Below are 24,910 nucleotides of genomic sequence, written 5' to 3'. Positions count from 1 at the left end.
TCAGTGGGTCGTTACTCATTGTACTGTCATGTTTGTATGAGGGAGTTCATGGGAAATAGTCAAGTAGGTTTGTCGAAGTGATCAACACAACAACAAAGAACTTGGCATCAAATACATTTTCATTAATTAGTTTATCTCGAAATGTGTACAGTAAATATCTGTCTTTCTACATCGATAACCTTAACTGAAAAAAGTAATATTTTAGAGAGGTAGGGATAAAATTTAGCAAGGTTATATGGTGGGCACACACTCTTAAAACTGTACACAGAGAATTAATGAGTCACATTTAATAAACTCATAAAATGGGAGTCAGCACACACTTGGGAACTTTTATTGTTCCTCTGATTAATCCCAAATAATGTTCAGATGCTCTGATAGGCTTTACCTGACATTTTTTTATCATATCTTACGTTAGACACGATATATGTCAGACAATCTTTAATTTTTGAATTCACTCGCATCAAATTTCAACATTCCAATTGGCTTTTCCTCGCTTGATGCGGGGACAGTTTTAACTTCCAAGAAACCTGAAACACAAACCAATAAATGTGTCTTATCACCACATAAACAATATAACTGTTGTAACTTGTACAAGTGATTTGCATGAGTAAGATATGCGGGGAGTGGAGAAGCTTTTTTTCCTGGAATCTTATTTAGAGGTGGATCACAGGTCAGGTGTTCTGGTTCGTCAACAACACTACGTTTGATTCAGATTGAACCTAAACTATGTGCAGAATTTGATGAAAGACAATACGCAGGAAATGGCAGCGGTTCAGGCATGTGCCCAACGTCACTTGTGTGTTTTCATTAGTTTTGTCTCTGATCCTTGCATGATGTGAAGCTTTTTCTGTTAGTTTTCCTTTTCCCTAATGGACGATAATAAGTTAAATAAATTACAAGGCCTGAGCAGTTTGTACCACAATCTAGGTTCTGGTGTTGATGGAAGGTCTGGTTCCCCTAAGGACCCGTGAGTGAAATGCTGGTTTTGAAAGTTTCAAGGTCTCTGGTCTTTGGTCTTGACACTGTTTTGTTGTGAAGAGAAATAAGCCTGAGGTACTTTCATCTGGGAATGAAGGTCAAACAACGCCAAAGCTTTGATAGCGATCTACAAACAGTGTACTATTCAGACAGGTGAAGATATATATTTATTTATACGTTGAAGAAAGTCTGAATTCAGATGAACGTTTCCTTGCCTTACTTTCAACATGTAGAAAATACACAGACTTCAAGGCCAGGCGATCTGTCATTACAACGATAGGGAATTGCAGAATAAGGCATTATACAATAATGTGTCATAACACTACATTTAATATATACGGTAGAGAAAAAAACTTATATGGATAGTATGAATATTCAGATTAACTATTTCACATATTGACCTGGCTTGAATCAAAGCACTGTTAACAAAAACTAAAAGATACAACACAATGAAACACAATTCAATATGAAGACGATGACGTATAAAAAAAAAAATCTGATTGCAACTTTATAAAGTAATACGCTTAAAAGTCAAGGCAAATGTGACCTCATTGATAGAGGTGAAATAATAGAAAAACTATTTCCCTAATGTCTCCAAGAGGTAGTTTTCTTTCTAATCACGCTGAAGGATGATAGATTGGCGAATTAAGAGGCAGTCAGACCACTCGCAGTGTTCATTACCGCGCTCACTGATGTTTTGTCAATCGCGCGACTCGCTTTTGTCTTGTATGCTTTGGGCGATGCGTTTAGTTATACTGCTGGGAATTGTCCGTAACCCTGTTTTACATTGGAAATAGCCAGCAGGGAAAGAACGCCAGAGGAGGGACTGAGTAACCGCTGATTAATTATGCGCATGCTTGATCGTGGCATGTTATCTGCTGCTATTAATGGCCAAGGATAATCACTCTGGATCGTAATTGCAGCCTCTTGACTTGGCGAGTTTAGTGTCCAACATCCATCTTAGGACTCGCCGAGGTAGACGACTTCATTTACCTTTGCGGGATTCACCAAGTCTTTCATGCACTAATGTAGAATCTTTCAAATAGATTGTTTTATGATGCATTAGTTTGAATTTCATTTTTTAAATGAACTTTTGATATCGTTAAAAAATGGCAAAATTGTCTCTGGCGTTGTCATGGCGATGGATTCCGAAAGTCCATTTTAATTGGTGGACCAGCCAGGACACCTATGTTAATGTTAATATTAACAACTTTATATTTGTAAAACAGTACTCTAACAATTAATAATCTAAATTTAATACTATCTTAAGTGATTTTCCTGTTGTCAACTTTATTTCAGTATCAAAAGACGCAAGTTCCGCAAAAATTAAATCATCGACAAGCCAAGACACCTTGCCTGTTAGCATCTGTGGTAACATTATTAGCAGTGTACAGTTCAACTTTCCATTTTTTTTATTACACTGTCCAATTATTGTTAATTTCAAGCCTGGAGGGGGAGCCCTGGAGCCGCAACAGCTGTTCCTTACCTCTGCTTTAAGCGACGGTATGGGCGGAGAGATACTTTCAACCTGTGAGCCGTATGCAAGTTTGAACAGGAAGCGTCGATATTACCGCTCACCGCTTGAGGTTATGAAAAATAATTAGAGATGTGTGTGAAAGAGAAGCTTCAGAAAGTTTTCCCAGCAAACTTTTAATTCAGCTCTTAAATGAATGTCATTATTCTCACTCATATGTGGCGGAGGGAATTTATATACGCAAGCTGTGAGGGGAGGGGGGGAAAAAACACATTAAAATATGAGTTAATGAGAAAATTGCACTCAGCGACTCACTTTTAGGCATCGTTGCAACGAGTGACAAAGCCACCCGAACGCCGCCTTTGCTATGAAATGTGTTTGTGCAAATCGAAATGCCTGTTTTATGTCACTCCTGCCTATTAGAGGGGAAAATATAAGGAAGATAAATGTAGAGTTTATTTTTCATTTTTATCTCATTTTGGCACATTTCTTTCATTATAAACTCGAGACGCCTTGTTAGAAAGGGAAAATCAAATGAAATGGAGCCTGGCTTTTCTTCTTTTCTTTTTTTCACCCCCTCCTTCACAGTTTGCCTAAAATGAAACATAATTAGAGGGAAGGGGAAACTGTTAAGGGGGAATACCAAGTAATCACAGCCTTAAACGCCACTTTTTTTTGTCTGTCTCATGCCCAGCCAGACGTTATTAGTCTTCTATACAATGTGCCGCTGTTTCATTTATTATTAGGCCCCGGGCACCACACATTGCAAAGACCCTTGTAATTGTTGCGTTGTGTGAAATTTAAAGAAATGACACCAAGAAACCATACTAGTAGTTTCACAGATTAACATCAAATTGGATGGTCAGAGGTTTGTATCATACTAACTACAAGGAAGCGTTTAAAGAACTGTTCCTGAATTCAATGAGAGGTTGAATTCCAGTGCCAGTGCGTTGACAAACTCCATCTTGTATCTTTATGTTCTGCTGGCTAATTGGTGGTTTGACCTAATGAGCCCCAATCAGATGTAGCTAGGTGATAAGTTGTCTAGTTTTTTTTTTATTCCAATGCTAGCTAATATGTCCAAAACATGACGTCAAAGCTTCATTTAGAAGGTCTGGCCTCCACCCCTCCTTTGCATTAACTTTCCCAACAGAAACCAAAGCTTTACTGTATATAGTCTTTTCTCCGGGACGTGAGTGGAAATAAAATGAGGACCAACTCAGGTGGGTGACAAAAGGGAGTGAAATCTCAAAGAGAAGGCGTGGGGGGGGGGGAGTCAAAGGCTTGGGGAGAGGCAAATTTACTGTAACTGCCCTTGATCCGGCTGTTTAGAGAGCGCTGTCGGCACGGCTAATAAACATTTCATTTAGTTTTAATGACACCGGCGCCTTCGTTGCCGCCTTTCAAAAAGTGCCCCTTGCATTTGGGTCGTTTACGGCTCTTCCTCAAGCCGACTCCCGGTGGACTGCGGATCCTTGTCTTGCGAGAGTACTTCGGGCGACCCTCGAGAAACAATAATAGGGAAAAATAAATAAGTGATGCCTTTGTTTGACCCTTCCAAAGAGCCCCTGTGAGCTTATTAGGCCTGATTGGAGCAGCAACAGGAAAAGCAAATACGAAATTTTCACCGTTTAGTCTAAAGCTCTGCCTTCTCTCGTATACCTTTTTCCCCACTGCTGCCTCTGTGTTCCTCGTATACAGTAATTGTAAACACAGCAATTATGGATCGTGCGAGACTTAATTATAGCGTGTGCCGAGCCCCGGGGGTTTGACAAGGGGGGGGTGGCGATGTGGCGCGCTGGCGGAATGCAGAGGCTGATAAAAAACGCCAGCTCATCAGCGCACCGCCGTCAATGACGCCGGCGAGCCCAAGTGAGCGCGGACCGCAGGGAGCCCTTCCCGAGCGCATCCACCCTTCACCCCCACCCCCTCCCTCCCGGGGCCGCCTCACAGCTAAAGAACCAATTAGTATTAGGCGGGAATTAATCCGAATGGGACACAGCCACTCAAACAAGTTATCCCAAGGTGAGGGGGAATTAAAGCGGATGGCTTATTGGTTCTGCTGTTGTCGTTTAGGTCGTTTGCCTCCTTGGCTTGGATTGGCCCGAACTGACACTTGTTTTTTAGCACACTGGATGTGGGCAAAATATTAACTATAAATTCACATTTTAGTTAAAAATCATGAGTTGGGTAAATCACTCAAAAATTCCCCGTAAAAAGAACCATATCGTAAATGTGAAGTATCCTGGATAAAAAAAAAAAACATTCACAATATAAACAATTCCATGATGGAAACCTTATTATAACTCTAACACCAAGCACACCACATCACGAAAAATAACAGTTAATGAATCGTCAGAATTTTCCATCCATCCCATTCCAAAGTCATTTGGAGATGTTTTACACTTTCAAGGCTCCAGCCCTGATGTCAAATCCAATCAGGAGAAGGAGTCCCATTGTGATCCATGGCCAGTTTGAGTATTGATTTTCAGGGACTATGGCTCCATTAAGGTCCTGCCCGGGGCTGTGCATGGGTCGGCGGGGGAAGTTGCGGGCAGTCGCGACCCCAGCTGCAGTTTACAATCGATTCCCCCAGACTGGGAAAGCCGAAAGTCCGCGGAAAGCGAGCGCGGGGGGTACACCCCTCATCCCACCCGCACGCGATTAGGCTACATTAGCCCTCTGGTCAGAGCTGTTCCAGAGGTTGCAGTAAGTTAATTAGCACTTTCTTATGATATCAGCGATGACAGCCAGCATTGATTTACCGTTACTCTATTTCAGCCTCAGAGACCCGAGCACTGCGGCAGCGGATACTCGCAACCTGCCTCCCGCTAATCGAGCGCTAACCCGATCTGACTGCTAATATGCTAACTCGCCATCAAAGCGTGGTGCAAGTTGCTATTTGAAATCAATGCGCATTATGCAAAGCGCGCAGCAGTGCAGGATGTTTATTTAGTAGTTACACCCCCTTTTTTTTTCCTCACTTTCAGCACACTTTGTTTTTATAGATTGCGACAGTCGCTGTGGTTTGACAAGGGTAGGTCGTCCTCTTACAATACCCATCCATAGGTTCTACATATACAAATTGTCTCTTTGCATACACCTCGCGAGGATCCAGATAGAAGCTTCCACTTTGACATCCAGATGCATCCTCTTGGATGTGCTGTTTTTTCTTTTTTTTCTGTCCTGATTTTCATTGTCTCCTTAAGAGAGAACAAAAAGAGCCCAGCGGTAATTTCTTATTTTGGCAATTAACATGTGAAGATGTCAAAAGCGGGATTGTCTTTGTCTCCGCTGCTTGCCGCACGGGCGACGTCTCCGCCGCATCTTTCTCTCTTCTGTAATCCCTTTGTTGTTTGCCTGCCATTTTCTTTTATGCCTCCCACTCTGTTCTTGTCATCCTTCTCTTGCGGCCTCCACTGTCCTCCCTTTGTTCCAGTGGATCACTCGCACTCTTTGTTTCTCTCTCTCCCTGTCTAACTAATGTTTGTTTTACCCAGCAGTTAAACAGCATTACATTTACTTTTTGCCCCCCCCGTGCCTTGCATCGCTCCATCTTGTCGTCTTGTGCGCTCGGGGGCCTTTGCAGGCAAAGAGACCGGTGACGGATGAAGCACCTTGTCTGTCAGTGACTTTGGCGGGAATTAATCACCATTCAGTAAAGCGCTCTGATGAGGATTCAGGAGATGCTTGTTAGAGATAGTGCCATCTGCGTGTCTGATCCATCAGTGTGCTGACAGGAGCCTCGGGCGGGACACCAGGTATTTAGGCCTGCTCTGGCCCCCTGGTCCAGCCCTCTTCCCCCCAGGTGCTAGTGGTCACTGGGAGTTTAATTTAATAGGCAAAAATCCACTGACTGCATCTTAGAATGGATCTTGATATGTTGTATAAAATTCATAGCGTTTGGCTGGCAACCTGTCCAGGTTGTACCCACAACTCAATGAGGACTCGCTCAACCAAAAATGAATGGAAACTTAAGAAAAGGGCTTTTATCATGATGAAGACGGTTTGACTCAGGAGCCAATTAAGTCCCTGCCCATTCTTTCCGTCAGACTACGGTTGCCTTTGTTTTGGATGTTGTTGAACAAATCCTAAAGTATGCAACAGGGTGTCACTTCCTGAAAGCAAAACCGTAGTAATTCCACTTGTGGTATCAAAATGTGTCCCGTAATCCTTTACAAATGATGTCTTCAGTCATGTTAGCATGTTAGTGTTTAAAAACAACAACAACATACAAGTGGCAACCTCCACATGCGTCTTTACATGCTGAGGAAGTACGGGAACGCCTTTCGCAAATCCAAAGTGTATGTTATGGCTTTGTGACAAATCCCTGACATGACTCGCTAATCAGATAAGCGTTTCAAGCCCCGAGGCTAGCGAGGCTAGCAATCGGACAAAAAGCAGACTCTGGCAGGCGAAAAGAAACATAATAAATATGTGTAAAATGTTACAAATTATAAGTGCTCTGCCATCGAGACAGTTTACGTGACGTGCTTTTTGTTTCTGAAGCCGGTCTCACATTCCTCGGGGTAATTTACGACACGGCGCTGAGCGGCTTGTTTAATTTAGTTTTTTTTTGTGGCGTATCCGCATATTTTTCTTGTTGAGCAATGTTTAAGGTAGGGATAGACACGACGGTAATTGCAGGTTTTGACTGTGAGTCGGTCTCGAGTTAGCAGACGTCAGCGCTCCCCATTTTAGCCCGGGGAAAGTGCAAATTAAAAAAGATATCACAGATAAAGCGACGAGCAAAAGGTGTGTTGCTTTGCCGCCAACGAAGCAGTCACGTGGAGAGACAAAAAAAAAGTTTAATTTAAGCGGGCAAAAAAAGTACAACAGGAAAACTGAATATAAACAAGAACGTAACTGGGACAGATTTTTTTTTTTCGAATGAGGACACATCAGCCTGTAATTGCAGCAGCATAACAAACACAAGCCAAAATTAGTCTCTCACAATAAACTGACAGGGGTATAAAAACAAGGCTGCGTACATGATGTGAGATTATAATGAGGCATTGATTGTTTGTTCTCCATTTCCATTTCGGCTCCCTCTCAAATTGAAGGCAGCCACTTGTAAACAATCCTACCTACTGTATGTCTTTGCTCTTCTCATTAGCTTGTTCTTTTTATTCCCTACCACCACCCCCTCCTCACATGTTATATCAAAATTAGATTTTTCACTTCCTGCCCGTGGGAGCGCTTCCTGTTTTTCCTGACCATATTCTGGTCCTCGCTACCCAACCGATATTCTGGAGGCGCACGTCCTCCTCTGGGGATGTTTGTTTTCACACTGCACCTTTTAAAGAAGTGCCTTTTTGTGGCAAGACAAGAATGTTCCCTTGCTTGTTGTTTGGCTCCCTAAGTGAGAAAGCCCAATTACCACCCGGGTTGCTTTTCCAGGCCGAGAGGGTTCTGCAGAGCAGCTGGTAGAGAAAATGGTGAGGTGGTGTGCTTCCATTGGAGGTGTTTAATTGTTTTGACTGCAAAGTTAGTATTTTCAATAGCATTTGTCCTCAGTCAGATCGTGGGTGAGCTGGAGTCTGTCCCAGCTGGTTTTGGATGAGAGGCGGGACATTAAGTCAAGTCAAGTTTATTTGTATAGCCCCAAATCACAAACTGTTTTAAACATCAAGTGACTTTCTGTACTTAAAACTAAATGAGCTGACTTTTCAAAAACATTTTGTGGGTTTACTCATAGATATGACCACCAAATGTCATATCGCCTTGAAATTTCTTTGAAATTGAAAAAATTCTGAAGTGTGCCACAAAGCCCACAACCCAGCCCCAAACAGGATAAGCAGAAAAAGGGGGGGTGGGGGTTGGGGGGGGGGATTTTTTATATAGAGGACACGATGGCGTGTGCTAAAATCACAAATTTGTCACATTGTGCATATTTTTTGTCTGTTCACATTCACCCACTTAAGTGTTATGAATCTGTGGATGTTGGCAACGACTTCTAAATTAAGCACTGATGCTGAAAAGTCCTTATTCATGTGTTCCATCCCACAGTATGTGTGGCCAATTAGAGTTTGTGCTTATGAGGTAGCAATGTGGATTACAGTCAATTACACCCCCTTCTCTCATGTTGACCATTAAACTGATGTGACATTAGTCAGCGATGGCGGCGGTGGCACAGGAAGTCTGTCGTGCACGTGTGTCTCTGTGGGCGCCTGCAAATGCTGGCTGGCTTTTTAGGAGGGCGAAACCACATTTTCTTGCTGCCATCCAATTAAATGAGAAGTAACGGCTTGTTTTTAAACATTCTTTTTCACCAGCTTACATTTTAGACAAGAGTGCAGGCCTACGCCAAGGCTTAAAACATGTGTCACTTGTGAAAGAAATGAGGGAATGGTTACGGTTTGGCAATCTTGAGATGCAGTTTGTGATTCTAATGGAACAAAGTGTAGTGGGATTCAGTATAAGTACATGTTATAAGATATGAATGTAATACAATTAACTTTAAAATGATTTTTTTTTCATTTTGTCTTAAAAGTGAACTGTAATTCTTAATCCATCATGTATTTTGATGTAAGAATGTCAGAAATTGTTCTGTCCAATCTGACAGCTGCTTTAAATTGAGAAAGTATGAGCTTAAAAATGACAATTAATTTCCTTGTTAGTCAGCAAAGGAGACCAAATAATCATTTCCTCCAGTGTATCGGTGCTTGTGTGGTTTTCCGCTGTTGAGTCAGCAAACCTTTTATTTTACAATGTACAAAGATTGCAAGAAACTCCGTGTTCTTCTTTCCACATTGATTTGCGCGTCGCCCCGGCCTCCTGTGCGTCTAACGGAGCCTCTGATGAATAATGAGTCCATACACCGGTAATGTTCTGTGCTGAGGAACGGCTGCGTCGCTTTCTGTCCTGTTTAACTCAGCTGGCGTAAGATTGATGGAGGCGGCGCGCACAGACACTTCATTGCTCGGCAATGAAAATAAAGCCGCCCAGGGACTGAAATGAAGAGCAATGGCGTCACGGGCTTGAGCGAGTGAATGAGTGACGCGCCATGAAATAAGCAAAACTTAGCTGTTTACCCTCCGCCCGGCTCTAATTGATGTGCGGTGGAGTTTGTTATTTTCGAAGCTGCGATTAGGCCTCTTGCTGTACTCTGAGATCCTCCGCCAAGACTCTCCTTCAAATTACACTTGACACTGTGGAGAAACATCTAATAGAAGTGTGTAATGGGCTCTGATGACAAACTACACGCTTGGAAGACCATGTAATCTCCCCCGCAATTAATTAAAAGCGTGATGTGAGAGTGTATGTGTGTGCGCTTCCCCTCCCCGTTCCCCCTTCGCTCTCACAAACAACCAAAGCAGATGCCACCAAATGACGGAAATAACACCGCCTGTCAGCTGTAAAAAATGAAGGCCAAACAAAGCAAGGTACTTAGAGTTGACAGGGGGAAGGCAGATGCGGGGTCACGCTTGCGTCACCGTGCCTCGGTGTCCCGCAATGGGTCCTCGCGAGCGCAACATCTGTAGCGCCGCCCCGCCTAATTAGCCACACGCACCCAAACACTTCTTATGAACTGTCTCAAAAGTCCAAGGAGAAAGTGAGTTCACCCAATATTGAAGAGGGTAGTAGCTCAATGCAAACATATTGTAACAAGGACTTAGCTAACGTTAGCATCAAGAGTCTTAATATGAGCTAGACAGTTTGTTTAATAGTCAACAACAGTTTTAACGCAGTACCAACAACCATTCAAAGGTGAAGTCAAGTCAAAAATGTGCTTTCCAAACTTAGCCCAACTTGTTAAAACACTATTTTGAGGGATATTGTCTTTTCTGGAATAAAAATTAGCAAAATCTCCCTGATTTTCAGCCATCTCAGGGAGATGGCCATTTTGCCACTTGCTGTCGACTGGAAATGACATCACAGTGCTCAACTTGCGAACATTCCATAACAAACCCAGAAAATTATTTAAGGGAGCTGATTGTTTCCATTATTTCCAATAAGGATGATTTAAAATTGATTGTTTTCATTATGGTTAAGTTTCTGTTACTGTACTTTGTTATAGATAAGACTCTTTACTTTTGCCATTAAAGCTGCTTACGTTCCGCCGCAGTATCGATCGGAACACAGCGAGACAATTAAGTCCACGATGGACTTTGATAATTACTTTTCAGCACTTACACTTTGCGCGCAGATGAAAAATTTGCCACGCTTTTTTGGGGCCGGCTGTCCGCCATTGATTTGAATAAAGGCATTTATACATTGTCTAATGAGTTTTACACTTGGCTGAGTGGCAAATAATCACTCGCTGTTTTCTGACCCAGAACTTCTTCACACCTCCTTTTCCTTCCTGCACTTTTTTTTCCCGCCTTCTCTCGGCGCACACGCGAGAGCTAACGGAAATCAATTGCGCTGTGATTTGAAGACGCTTCTCGCCAGTCCAATTGATTCCTTTGCCTGTTTGGCTTTAATATTTATTTTCGCTAAGCGTCCGCTAAGTGTGCAGAATGAATAAAGAGGGAAAAGCACAAGTGTTATCCTACTCAAAATTACCAATTAAGGCCCTAATGCGGACCATGAGCAGTGTCTCGTTTATGCCGGCTTGCAGCACACCAAAAATGATGGACTGAATATGTTTCAAGGGACTATGCCCCCCCCCTACCCCATCCTACAAAGGGCCAATCCATCTTGCTTAGAGAGGCAATCTTAGGTTCAGTATATAAACTAATATTTGTGTATAACCGCAGTCAGACAATACAAATGATGGGATGATTTTTCATCTCCTTATGCATACAGGGAAATATGAAAAATGGAGCTTTAGGAATATTTGCGGGGTCTGCGAGGCGGCTGGCTGGGCCGTCGAGTGCCCTGGGCCACGCTCCTCGCCACCGACTGAAGAGTGATGAGAATATTATACCCATCTGTTTCCCTTCGCCCACCCCGCCGTCCCCATTCGCAATGCTCTTTCATTCCCCGCCACGTTAATTCACAGCGAGAGGGCGGAAGAGAGGCGGAGACGGTGAACGGACGGGGTCGCCTCGATCTGGCCATGCACACCACGAGTCTTTTACAACAACAAAGTACAATATGAAGAAAAGCAAACCTTATAGCCCCCTATGACATCATGTAAAAGTCAGATTTAATTAAAAAGTTGTCCATTTTAAAAATAATGTATTTAGATAATGTTAGATGTGCCTCAATAGTGTGGTCATGCGAGTCCAAATATTGGCTTGGTTTTGGGTAACAGGTTAATTTCTCACTTGGTTGGACACAATGCAAAGTTGGTAATGTAAAACAAGATAAAGTGAGTTTAATCAATTCTGCACAAACAAATTCACTGTGGCTAAAAATGGATGTGAAAACAAACAAAAAAAATGTCCCAGTGTCTCTGGGAAAACTGCTGAATCTCACAGAATCCAGCCATCAAGAGCAATCGCCGCTCCCCGTCTCCCCTCTGACAATGAGCTGGTGACATTTAGCCCCCACGCTCCCCTCTCCATCTCCTTGCAGTTTTTTATTTTTTATTTTTAGTTTATTGCATCGCAGCCTCCCGTGTTTTCCCTGCAAAACCTTTCTCTTTGCTCTCGATATTTCTGCATTATGTGCCTCTGCCCTCTGCCTCTCAATATGTCTTTTCTCCCCCGCCCGCCACCACCTCGCACATTTTATTTCATTTTCTGCCCCTATGCTTTTTTTTTTTTGCATCTCCCGTCCGTATTTGCTCCTCCCCTCGCTTGTCCATGATAAATCGGAGGTGTGAGCGGCGGGCGGCGAGCAGTCGCGAGGCATCCGTGGCGCGGCTGATGAGATAAGTGGTGCTCATCTCTCTGCCCCGTATGGAGATTTATTGAGCCGGCATAGGCGACATGCTAGCCATCACTCTCTCTTGGCCAAATAGACTCCACCGCCCGCATGTGTTTATTCTTATTGCGAGGGGGGGCTGGAGGAGCCCCCGGAGGCCTTGGTCGCCTCAGAGGAAGCCTGCGGATCATCGCCTTCTATTAGATCACCTAAAACAAGCCTCAGCATTGTGACACTGATGGTCCAATTTCTCTCCATCTCTGAGGAGCACATAGGCATATGTAATAAGGTTATGGTGGATAGTGGCTCCTCACATGCATGTGTCATCGCTCTTGCTTGTTTTCAAGGCTCCTGCTGGAGCATTTCTGAATATTGACAGGACTGTGCAATAGAAAAGGCCACTACGACGACTCCAAGGACCTTTTTTTTTTTTCCATATCTTTGCTCGCGCTCTTAGTAAAGATCTGCTGATGACGACAAGACTTCCAGACGACCACATTAACCACGGCCTTGTTTGTGTCAGAGAGCTTCAGGCCTGTTGTGACACCTCCTCCTAGATGGCTCCCCTCCATCCCTGGAGTCGCCCTAAAACATCCACTCCATTCACCCGACAAGTTCTTCACAAATTGCTTTTACCCTCTTCACCCTCGAGCCGGTGTCCGTATGAACACAAACTAGGGATTGTGGGGAGGGTGGAGAGTTTGGTGGGTGAGAGTGGAGGTTAGTTCTTGAGCACTCAGGTTGTATTTAATCATAGCTGGCCAGATGAGGGGGCTTTTCTCTTTATGAAAGGTATTAGAGGAGCCTTGTGTTTTCTCTCAGCTTTACACTCTGCAACCCCCTCCCACACACACATGCAGTTCTTTTCCCACCTGACCTCTTTTATCCTGGAATTTGATAAAGTCATCCATCCACTCTCCATCACCTCTCTGGTGGGTCTCACCTCCGTCCTGCTAGTATTTGTCATTCATTCTGCCCGTCAGGTCCGATCGGATCGTGGGATTTCCAGGGACGAAGGAGCATCAAATGCTCCTTTTCCTCATTGAACTTTGAGATGGGGGGGTGAAGCGGGATGGGTTAGTTCTTTTGCCATACATTGTCAAAACACACTTGGATAGCGCACTCCTGACAGAATATGTTGCCGACTTCCTCCCGCTTGGGTTGATCTCTACTACTTCTGCTTAAGGGCCTCATTGCCTTTGATCTAGCTAAAGGAAATGCGGGGAAGCATCGGGAGAGTGAGAGAGTTACAAGGCCTTTCAACATGGAGGATGCTCGCCATTCTGCTTCATGTTTGCACTCCCGGGAGCTCCGCCCATACTTCACTTGCAATGCAACCGGCAGACACGTTGGTCATTAAGTAGACTGACAGTGATTGTGTGGCCGGGAGAGCACGGGCGGCCCCGCCAACGCCTCCTTTGAAATGCACATCAGTTTATAGATCTTGTGTGGCTTGGACAGAATGAACAGAAAATGCTACAAGTGAAGGCGATCGATGATTGACATCTTAGCTTGGTTGTTGCGTCTTTCTTCTTATTCGGTTATTTGTCTTTTGTTTACGGTCACTCCTGCCGCTACAAGAATATTAAGAAGTTAACTAGTGTACAATGGATTTAAAATCAAGGTGGGGGAACAGGACAGTATTTGCAAAACAATACGTGAACTATAGCATGAAGTTTTAGCACTAGCAGCTAACGTTAGCAGTGACTTCTCCAATTTTCAGGTTCCACTGTACCTTTGTCCATTTCAAGAATGTATTTCCCACATTTTAACCGCATTCGTGCACAAACTGCAAGCAGTCAAATTTAGCCTCCTTTGTAGTGCCGCTAAGGGGCGAGAAGCAGTCATTATGAATTATCCTTAATTACAGCCATTTCCTAAACTAATAAAGCTGCTCAGTCTTTACTGCAAAGGTTAGTTTAGCCTGCATGAATAAAAATCACAGAGCGGGTGTGCATCTGTCTCGCTGTTTGTGTGTGTGTGTGTGTGTGTGCAGGTGGTGTGCCCGCTCATGCATTCAAGCATACCTGCTGGTGATCTGTGAGCACAGAGCACAAGAGAGCCGGCTGGCAGCGCCCACAGTCCCATTAATTTGGTGTGGGCTCCCTATCAGCAGCCGCAGATGCCTATAGACACTTAAATGAGTCTCCAGTGAGCACTGGGCCATCTCAGGCAGCCAGCTTGGACCTAATGGGCTGGAAAGCCGGCGTATGTGACGGCAGGAGATGAGGGCCTTATTTACACAGGCAGACATTAGTGGAGGGACGCTGATTCACTGATTAACACGTCAGCTTCCTCACGTCGTAACCACCCCGCCTCCGTCTTCCTCGTTCCTCCTGTATTTCTTCAAATCCCTCTACTCTGCTATGGCCCAGACCAAAAATCCATCCAACCCTTTTCCTGTTCGCTAGGGGGTACCAGACAAAAATCTGGGTACAGCCTGGACTCATCACAGCCTTTAGCCTCTTTACAGTTTAGTTAAGTTCACCATGGTACGGTTTGATCATTTACTCTGGTAGACGCTTCATCTCAATTTTCCCCCATAGTCAAGAAAACAAAACATTATAAGCTCATTGACCATATCGTTCATACCGGAACACACAAATGTTGACTAGTGAGCCTATTTGAATTCTGTTGCTAATCAAAACAGCAGCACCTAACAGTTGAATATGACTTAAAAGAATCTGGGGACATTTTGATAACATTATTAGTAATAATAATAGATCAGAGTTCTATACCACGTAAGTGATCCAAGGTTGCTATAAAATGAATCTGAAATTTCAAAACAATGGTGAGTGTTCCATATTAACATGTTTTGGAATGATGGAGGAAGCCAGATTAATGGACACACAAGCACAGATCATTTATGCCACACAGAAAACCCAGATCCAGAATTCGAACTCTAAATCTAGAAAAGTGGGGCCGACATGCTAACCACTAAGGTCCAAACCAATGCACCTCAACAACAGACAAGGCACACTGAAACCCACACATACATACACAAACTATCTAGGCCAGGCTTCTGCGTCTCGGAGAAAGCTTGTGAGTGATAGCCCCTGTGGAAAGATAATGCTTCTCGTGCCGCGTCGAGTCAGGCGCTGATGGAAGGAGATGACTTTTTGAATGGTTAAGTGGGTAAACGTGGGATCACGAGCCCATTCGGCTCGCTCGCCTTCAAACCCCTGAACCTTCACCGCCTCCTGACTACACCGCCACCGCCTTGCTATCGACGGGGATTGTTTATTGAAAAAAAAAAAAGGCACAGCAACGCCCGGGTGATAAGAGATGTGCGGTTAATGCCATGATTTGTGTCAGTCACGCCACACAATTTGTTACAATCGCGGTACTTATCGCAATGTAATATGTTTATTCTGGTCAATTAAGTTGCACAGGGGGGGAAGGTGACCGCATTTCAAGGTGTCACATTCGAGATGGGACGGGGGGCGATGGCCCGATCCGAGGAAATGGAACTAATCCAATTGTGCCGTCTCCACAGCTTCATCCGCCGCCATCTCGAGCTGATTGTATTGTGTGAGGAGAAATAGTGAGCATTGCACACAGGTACCGAGGTGAGGCTAATGTCTTTGGGCCAGGCCCTCGTTCAAGTCCAATTCTTATGACCTTGGATGATTTTCTGAACAAAAACTTTTGCTCTAAGAGTTCGATCTGCAAAGACAAAAATTGACATAGTTTTAGTTTCAGTTAATCCAATAATGGAACTTCTAAATTAGGACGCGCCAAAAAGTGGGACATGACGCTCCACAAAAATAGGGTCAGACCTTGTGTACTTACATCAAATTCCATGTCTACCGCACAAGTTTGACATTCGATGCTTTAACTAGTAGCTTTTTGTGGCATCCACACCACCACCCTGATCAACTCCAGTCACCCAAGCTCCCCAATCTGAACCACGATAAACCCAATTGAACCGCGCCTTCGTAGTGGCACGGACATTCTCACACAGCGTGAGAGCGAACATAAAATCGAGGCAGGCAGCACAGTCAGGGCGTGTAGCAAACCAGTGCTTCCATCGATCTGAGAAGGTTCATTAGGTAAGTGCTGACATCACAGATTGATGTCTCTTTAAAGCAGTGCCTGCCCAGCAGCTGACAAGGAAAATCAGCACTATTGAGTCCCTTAGTGGTAGTTCCGCACCAGTGTGTATGCCACTATGCGTCTGTGCGCATATATTTGAGTAATGTCACTGAGCACATGTGCTCCAATAAAGTCAACATGTGTGTGGCAGCATTTGGCGCTCCTGATGCGTTTGCGGATATTTTTGCTTCCCTTCATCGCCACACTAAGTAGCCAAGTCTTTGTGCGGAGGTGTTCAGCAGCAGTGTTCCTCGTTACACACTCAGCCATGCGGCTAAGGAGCCTGTCAAGCTGCTGCTGCTGCTTTTCCAACATTGATCCAGGCTTCCACGTATCTGTTCGACATCACAATCAGGAAGTGATAAACAATTTTTTGCAGAATTATTCATATGCAAACCAGGCCACCTGCATTAAATAGAATTAAGTGGCTAAAGTTTGTAAGTGATTAGCAGTGCAGCGACTAATCAATCAAATAATTGATCAATATTTTGGATAATCGACCTGTACTTGTCGATGGATTGACAGTGTTGCTAGTGTCTGTTGATGGAAGTAACATTAGGGCACGGTCGTTGCTATTGATCAGTGCGAGAACGTGATTGGACAGTCTATCAACCAGGCTACAGTGAACCAAAGCAAACCCAAGGAGTTATTAAAAGCTAAATATGAATACAAAATGTATCCCACTTTCTAATGCAAAAAAAAAAAAAGAAGAAGTGTTTGGATTGTGAGCCACCGAAGGCAGTCAAACCCTCGCGGGCTGCCTCCACTACCGCGGGGCATATCCCCATTGGCTGCCTCTAGGAGATTAAAGAGAATAATTGCCAGCTGATTGGCTGTTGAATTTTTCATGGAACCTTTGCCGCACGGGCGGAGTTAGGGCCGCCACAAGTCTGATACGATATAGCTGCACTTTTACTTGTGTTTAGGTCAGCTAAAAAGTTTCATCAATAGCCCTCGATTGGGCAAAGTTGACAGTCACACGCCTACAGATGCTAATCTCGCTTTATAAGTGACCTGCCTCCTCTTCTGAGATTTTTTTGTGTGTGTTTAGTGTGTTTGTAATAAGGTGTGCGTTGTGTGATGGTTACGCCACACGTCTCCTCCGCGGTTCCACTTGAGAGGTCCGGGAGGCGGTGAGCTTCTCATGGTTGTCACATTGAGGTGGGAGAGCAATCATTTCCTTGGACAACAGTCCCGTCCTCATCGCTGCTTCCCGCCTGCTCGGATTAGTTCCTCCCTTGGAGAGAATATTTGCATCTAAAATATTCGTACCTTTGTTGCACTCTTCCCCCTCCTGGCAGATGTTTGCACATTGTATTAATGTGGTGGCACTTCACAAAACTAGTGTATTTCGTGAGAGGCAAATTTTGGTTTTATATTTGTTTTACAATATACGACCCAAAAAAGTTAATGTTTTGAGGACTGGAACATATTAGTGTCATTTTAATTCATTTCAGTGCAGGGATTTGATATGTGAATTAATTGAGTTACAAGTAGGAATGTCGATGACCTTTATTTTTTCCCCCTTTTAATGGCGTACCTCGTCTTTACCCGCCGACGTTCTCCATTTCCCTCGTCCTGACTCTACGCGTCATTTTATTGTCAGCAAGAGCGACCATTCAATCGTTGAGCAATTGCGACAAGGCGCGGTACCCTCAGATCACCAGAGCAATTAAAACTCGGTAAATAAGGCTACCCATGATGCCTTGGTCCAAACAAAGGAGTCCCGCAGGAAGTTTTTTTGTTTGAAGGCAAGCGGAGCAGAGACTGCTTGTTAATTAGCAGACGGTCCCTTAACCCAATACACGGGGCAACGACTTTTTTTTTTTTTTCACGTTGACACACATTTCCAACACAAGATGAAGTTGTTTACTTTTGTGTCGCGACTCGTAATACGCCGCCGCCACTTTTGTGAACACCAAAGATAATTTGGGGCACTAATTGTGCCAGCTACAGCATCTTAGCGGCGGAGAGACAAGAGAGGATCCACTGACGCATTTAAGCACATGAGCGTGTCAAGAGTTTTCGTTTGACAACAGAACAGACTTAAGAGTTCACACAGCGGTGATTGCGATGTTAGCTTGGGACATTTGTACATGAAGCCAAGCGACAGTAATAGCTTGAATGTAGGTATCTTTTACTTCAAGCATAGCTCAGCTTGGCCCAATGAGCAATGATGTACTCTTTGTCTCACAAAAAAAAACCAGTGCAAGCGCTAGTTAATACCTCATCAACTAAAAAAGTTTTTTTTTTTTTCTTCGTCACAACAAAAGGGCTCTTTGTAGTTTCGTGGCAAGACATGTGGAACATGTCATGTACTCTGTGTCAGGATGCGCAGATACCATTTCCGCTGTCGCCCCCGCCTCGCTTCATGAATTACTCAATATGGCAGTTCGGGCAGGTTGCAGCAAAGGAAGGCACGTCATAGAGGGAGGGACCGGTAGAGGGATTCGGCAAGCGCCACCAAGCCAGCTTCTCTCCGAAGGCCCCACCGGAGGCTATATGCCTTACCAAGATCCTGTTTACAGGCAACCAAAGAGGCTGCCAGCCAGCCATTTCCATAACGCCGCCTGCGGACCTCCGTGATTTAAAACTTAGTTCCTCTCAGCCGGAGATAAGCGGTGGTGCTGATTTCACTCTGCACTTTGTTCTTGTTAAATTCCCATCACTGATTCGCTGCTTATTATCTGGCAGTGTGTGCAGAAGTGGCGGCATTAGTGTTTAGGACATTTGACTTGCAGTCCCACAGTTCTAGGTTTGAATCTCAGCTCTTGCCCTCCTGCCTTGAAGTTCCATGAATTATCTAGTTTACCTACAAGCATTAGAATGTAGAAACAAAGGCAGATACTTTTTTGGGCTTCTCGTTGGCTCAAATAGTGCTTGATAGCCTACCTATGGGTTTTAATAACTTGCCACTTCAGTTTTGCCGTTCAATTGCTTGTCTCGACACTTGACGAATTCTTCTTCCACTTCTACCTCTTGCCTTGTTTTCTGTCATGCGTTTGCACAGATTTCCTTCTGCTTGAGTCGCTTGTGTACTTGCCATGTACTTGCCTGTGTCTGTACATCAGCGAGCATCTGCTCTCTCAACACGGTCCCCATGGCCTCAAATGTCAGCGCAGGCATCTGCCAGACAAGTGCACACGGTGCAGTGGGCTTGTGTTTCGCCGCCTCCTCTTCCTCCTCCTCCACTTCTTCTTGTCAAGTGATGTCCGCTGTGATTGAAAGTAAAAGAAAAGGCGGCGTGGGGGGGGGTGTTCTTGCACTTTTTAGTGTCCTCAATCAATCTCGGCAGTTTTTAGATGAGTCCCACCCGGTTGAAAAAGTCTCTTGGGGTCTTTCTCCCGCTGCTCTTGTGAAAGACCACCACCATGGAGTGAGTCTTGTCTTGTACTCTCAGGTATCAGGGGACGGGGCCCGAATGTACACGATTTGCTTTTATGGCACCCCAACATTTCTGACCGTTCTTTGTTTAGGCGTCATCCTATGTGTGGATGCTCACTATCTGTGTAGACTCATCCATGCGGAACATATGCAGGGTGAGGAGACAGGCAGGATGGTACCACATGGACCCCCACGACCCCTCAGGAGGCGCCTGAGGGGCAGCGGGCCGAGGCGGGGGCCCCTCAAGCTCCCCCTCCAGCACACTCAACTCACCTCTCAGACGCCGCTATTGATTTGTCCGCTGCATAAGAGGTGCAAGTTAGAGACTCCACTAAGGTCTGGCCTTTTTTATTTTTGTCCTCTATGCTAAGCAGTCTAGCTTTGACAAAAAAAATCACTCAGGGACCATTAGGGGGCACTGTGAGGCTCTCAAGGACACAAGAACCAGCTCTGCCGCCTTTACCTGAGGCTACGAGAAGGATTGCAGCTCTGAAAGCTTGCAGTCACTTAAATTGTCAATCTGCTCCACTATCAAGGAAACCTTTTGACAATTAAAAACAGTTCCCAGGTGTCTTAATAATATTTGTCTTTGACATGCGTTCGCCACAAAAAGTGATCAAGCGTTAGCGTACGTTACACGCCCTCGTTCATGTCTTGCTCATCAGCCCATTTCTTTGTTATGCAAGTTTAAAACTCATCAGATGCTGTCATCAAACGATAATCAGTGCATTCAACAAATGCTACTGCAGCTCTGCTTACCCTTTGGCTTGATCAGGGGTGTCTCACCCATATAGGCTAGAGGTGTTATTCTAATGTAATGTAGTCAGGTTAATAAAATGTTCCCACGATGGAAAACCACAATACTGATACAATACTTAGAGAGAGTTCCTGCATTTGAAAAGCACCTAATCAGATATCAACAAAATTCCAGATCCGGTCCTTCAGAACTAAATTTGGACAATCTACCGTAAATGGAGTGATCGTAAGAGCCCTATTTTTGGAAAGTAATTGATGCAGCCAAGTGTGTACCTGCCATATACACAAGCTGAGACAACTCTGAGAATCGCGAACATGCAAAACGTGCTACGCGGCCAAGTTGCAAGGCATTGCAGGTGCCAGATGAGATTAACACAACTACGCTGCTCGTCTTGTTTCGTCAGCAAACTCATTATTCTGAGGAGATAATTGCTACCTCGGTGACATCCATTAGAAGGAAGTTTCGTTGGGGATGTGAAAGATGGCTGTTGTAACATGTCTTGTATTTTAATTAAAACAACCGCCCAACAGGTTGTCAGCAGCGTTTCATGTGTCCGAAAGCCGAGAACAGGTGTGAAGCCGTAACAATGACGGGGGGAAAACTTCAAGCATGTTTGAGTTAATTGGAAGAGTGTTTTTTTGGCCGACATTGCGACACGTGCATCACAATTGAGTGCAAAACGGTGCCCGCTGTGGCGTAACACAAACGTCACCGTGCTTGCTGAATAGAGTCTTTGTTGTGATTGTGAAACCTGGTGAGAAAATCAGCTATTAACGTGGTCATTAAAGGTAATGACAGCAATGCAAACGGAGGGAATTACATCCGTAGCTTTGAAGACAATTATAGTTCTGAATACTCAAAGAACATTTCTTAAACTTCAAGAAATTACGCTTATGTAACTAAGTTAGATTCAGACTCAACTACAACATAAATGAAATGAAACAAAATTAAATGACAGAAATTATAAGGAAGTTAAAGTTAAATTATTCTCAGTTTTAAAATTTAGAAAATGGTGAAAAACACGCATATAGGTATATATTGAAATGATTAGAAATTACATCGTTATAAATTTAATTTTAAAATGAGTAATATTCTGTCCAGATTTTGTCTTCAAAAGGTCATCTTTTCTGTGAAAAGATTATATAACATTTTAGATTAGATATTGTTTCAAAATTAGAATCGACAATTTACCACCAAACAATGAAAATGTGCATTTAAAATTGGAAAGAATATTGAAATAATTAAAAGCATTGAAATCAAGAAAATTGTGGATAATCCAATTAGATCAATTAAACTAGAATACAATTTATATATCCTTACTAAATTCAAAATAATTTTTAAGTTTGTGTAGTTTGCGGCACATGAAGGTTATCACACTGACAGCCAAATTAGTTTTTTTATCTTTTGTTTTTTTTCTTGAACATATTAAAACTGAGACTCGCACTACTGGTTGTCCTGACATTTCCCACGTGTTTTTCACAATGTAATGTCCTCTTTTCTTCGTGACAGGTTTAGTTACTTTGCATGTAACTTCGCATCTTATCTGACGTTAGCGTGCATTCATGGCTTTACGGTGCTCTTACCATGTTGACAGCTGCGGTGTTAAATATAGAAGATGTACTGTCATCACGGCACACCGCAAGTTAGCTTTAGCATTAGCAGCTCCACTTACACGACATGCGATGTAAAGGCGGGTGGACAGAAACTTAAAGGAGGCAATAAATGCAGCGGGCTGGTTCTGGTCCAAGTCTTATTTATCCACACACACACACAAACTGGTTGCTCTGATTTAACCAGAGGCTCAGCCGACCCCGACTCCCCCTCATCAAAGATTCATAAGGGCAAGCTTCTCAATGATTTTCTGTCTCTTCCTGTACTCACAGCTTGTTGTCCTCACCCTTCACTGTCTCCTGACCAAGTTTTTTCAGGGGGGTCCATTGGCATGTTTAGATCCTTTTATTTATTAATTGATATCTTTGCTCTCTTTAAACTTGCTTTGGTTCGATCCTTCTTATCCTCCAGAACGCAACAATTTTAGCATGCTGATAAAAATATACATCAAATATTAAGTGATTTCACTTTACAGTATGAAATTCGGTAGGTATGTCTGCTTTGAGCACGCTCGCATAAAACTTTGAGAACCCATGCTCTAAAATCATTTATTTTCATGCTATTTAGGTTTGAAGAAGCCATTTTTGCCCTTTTGAAGGTTCCTTCAAAGTCCTCTTTGTTACCCCCCTTGAAGGAAAAAAGGTTCGCCTCCCTTTTTTGCAGTGCCTCACGCCCTCCTTCCGCTGCGCTTTGTCTTCCGCCCTGTTCGTCAGCATCACACTGCATCCAAAAGGAGCTCATTGGGAGCTTCAGTCACCAGGCCCAGGGCGCACCATCTGTAGCCCCTCGGAGTCCTTCCTTCCCTGTGTGTTTACCTCCCGTGTTGCGTTCAGGCTAACGAGCACAGAAGAGTGGATGTCTGTGAGAAGCCAAAGCGCCATGCCTCAGCTTGTTAGTCTTGCTACTTACCAGGCTTAGCCAGATGAGGGCCGCTCAGCCCGGATCTAATTCCTTCCACTCTCTCCAATGAGCATCTGCGACCTTGGCCGTCACCCGGGCTGAGGGGTTGGCGTAGGGGGTTAAACTGCGGCCAGGGCAGCTGAATCTGTGAGCTAGGTTTTGGATCAGTCGCCATCTGGGCTTCTGTGAAAGTTAAGGACGAGGTTATCCCCTCACAGCTGACCCCGAATCAGCGGGAAAGGCAGAGAATTTGGTCAAGGCACCCGGATGGCACACGGATGTTTGTGAATAGTTTGTTGGTTCCGTTGTCTTGTGTGGCAATCAAGCAAAGCTCACATCAGCTTACTCGAATTTGGAAACTTTGCAAATAGGTTGTATAGGCATAGGGATGGTTCTATGGAAGTGTGGACCGCAGGTGACATTGAAGCAAAAAATAAACTTAGATATTCTTTAAATCAAACCTTCCTTCTCTGTGCGCTGAATAAATATCGTTCAGATTATATTTTTTTTCTCCAGTGCTGTGCGAAGTTATTTGCTCCCTTCTCAAATTCTTATTTCTTCCCCTATTTTTATGTAAGTAAACTTAAAATGCAGTTTTTAAATGTGAATTTTATTCACATTTAACGGGAAAAACAGTAGTCATATCTTTTCTCCGACTAACTTCACATATTTATTTTTTGGTCACGCCACAACAATTTGAATGTGGACAAAAGAGTGTAATGTGCTTTCATAAACTATATTTAAATTGGCATTGTTGGGGAAAAAAAATTACATCATTAAGGAAATACCTGCTTACGAGGATGTTCCAATACTCGTCGCACCGCTTTTGGTTCACACCATTATCCTGTGTTAGAACAACATACAAAAAAAAAGTCCATTTAATACCTGTTAGACCGCAAACAGGTGTTTGGAGCAACTTTCAGTGAGCCATTACAAAAAGATTACACTAACTCACAGACTCGTCCGGGCAGGCAGGTACACGCGTTCACCAACGCCCCACACACACACACACACACACGTGCACACACACACACACACACACACACACACTCACACACATCGACACACATAGTCACACACACATGAACACTCCATTATAGTGCATTCTCCAGCCTCAGGGCCCAAGCTTGGCTGCTCCTCCAAACAAATTGTTGGCAGTTGACAGCACTTCAAATGCCCAGGCTTTTTAATGATTCTACAGTATTTACTTAACAGGGTAAAACAAAGAGTTGACGCACGCGTTCATAGCGCATAATGAAGACATTCGCTCAACACTAGGCTGAAGTTCAACAACGCTAAACAAATTCGTCTGTCCCTACTTGACATTTTCAGAGTGGGTTCATCCTCTATTGTAAATAACTCGGGAAAGAAGTAATGATCGTGTTGGTGGTGGACTTTGGGACTGTGTACTCTTGGACTTGACTTTGTTTGCCCAGTCAAATGTCATGTTAGATGTAACACTTTTGCTTACACTTTGCTACCGCAAACCTTTACCAGCTGACATTTCATTTATGTCACGATAGCGACAGGTAAAAGGTCATCAAAGCCTTAATTAGTGGCTCTGATCAAACAGACTGTATCCTGTAATTGGTTTGAGTTCTATATTTGTGTTTGTGTCATTTTGTTTTTATGAAATAATTTTGCCGTTATCGTAGAGCTCTATTATATTTGAAATATTTTTTCTAATGTATGTTTTTTTTTAAATATACGCCAATGTTGTTCAGTAAGACGGTTGTTTCAGACGAATTTCAATTATGTTGAGGTTTTTTGGCATCCCTATAAACAGGAGAATTTATGAAAGCATCACAAAAATTACTGCGTGAATATAAGAATTAAGTCACAAAATTATTTTGTAAACAAGTGTTCAAATTAACATCATAATGTTTCAATATTATCAACAACAAAAAAACTACAAGTATCACTACAGTGTGTCAGTTTGCCTTTTCTGGTCAGCT

At 43.6% G+C, this 24,910-nt stretch overlaps 1 protein-coding gene and 1 long non-coding RNA gene across 2 annotated transcripts in view; one reads left to right on the top strand and one right to left on the bottom strand.

Annotated features, from left to right (window-relative positions):
• fto (FTO alpha-ketoglutarate dependent dioxygenase) overlaps positions 1–24,910 on the top strand; it is a 148,539-nt gene that overhangs the window by 115,314 nt on the left and 8,315 nt on the right. The window lies entirely within an intron of this gene.
• LOC148400899 (uncharacterized) lies at positions 22,583–24,594 on the bottom strand. Its single transcript, XR_015857486.1, has 4 exons — positions 23,911–24,594; positions 23,744–23,799; positions 22,965–23,138; positions 22,583–22,889 (listed from the first exon to the last, which is right to left on the bottom strand). It is a non-coding gene; the product is annotated as an uncharacterized LOC148400899 (long non-coding RNA).

This window comes from Syngnathus floridae, chromosome 3 (assembly GCF_059516105.1).
Source record: "Syngnathus floridae isolate MCC-2025c chromosome 3, RoL_Sflo_1.0, whole genome shotgun sequence".
Classification (NCBI taxonomy): domain Eukaryota; kingdom Metazoa; phylum Chordata; class Actinopteri; order Syngnathiformes; family Syngnathidae; genus Syngnathus; species Syngnathus floridae.
Note: the sequence above shows the minus strand (reverse complement) of the source record. Positions and strands in the feature narration are given on the sequence as shown.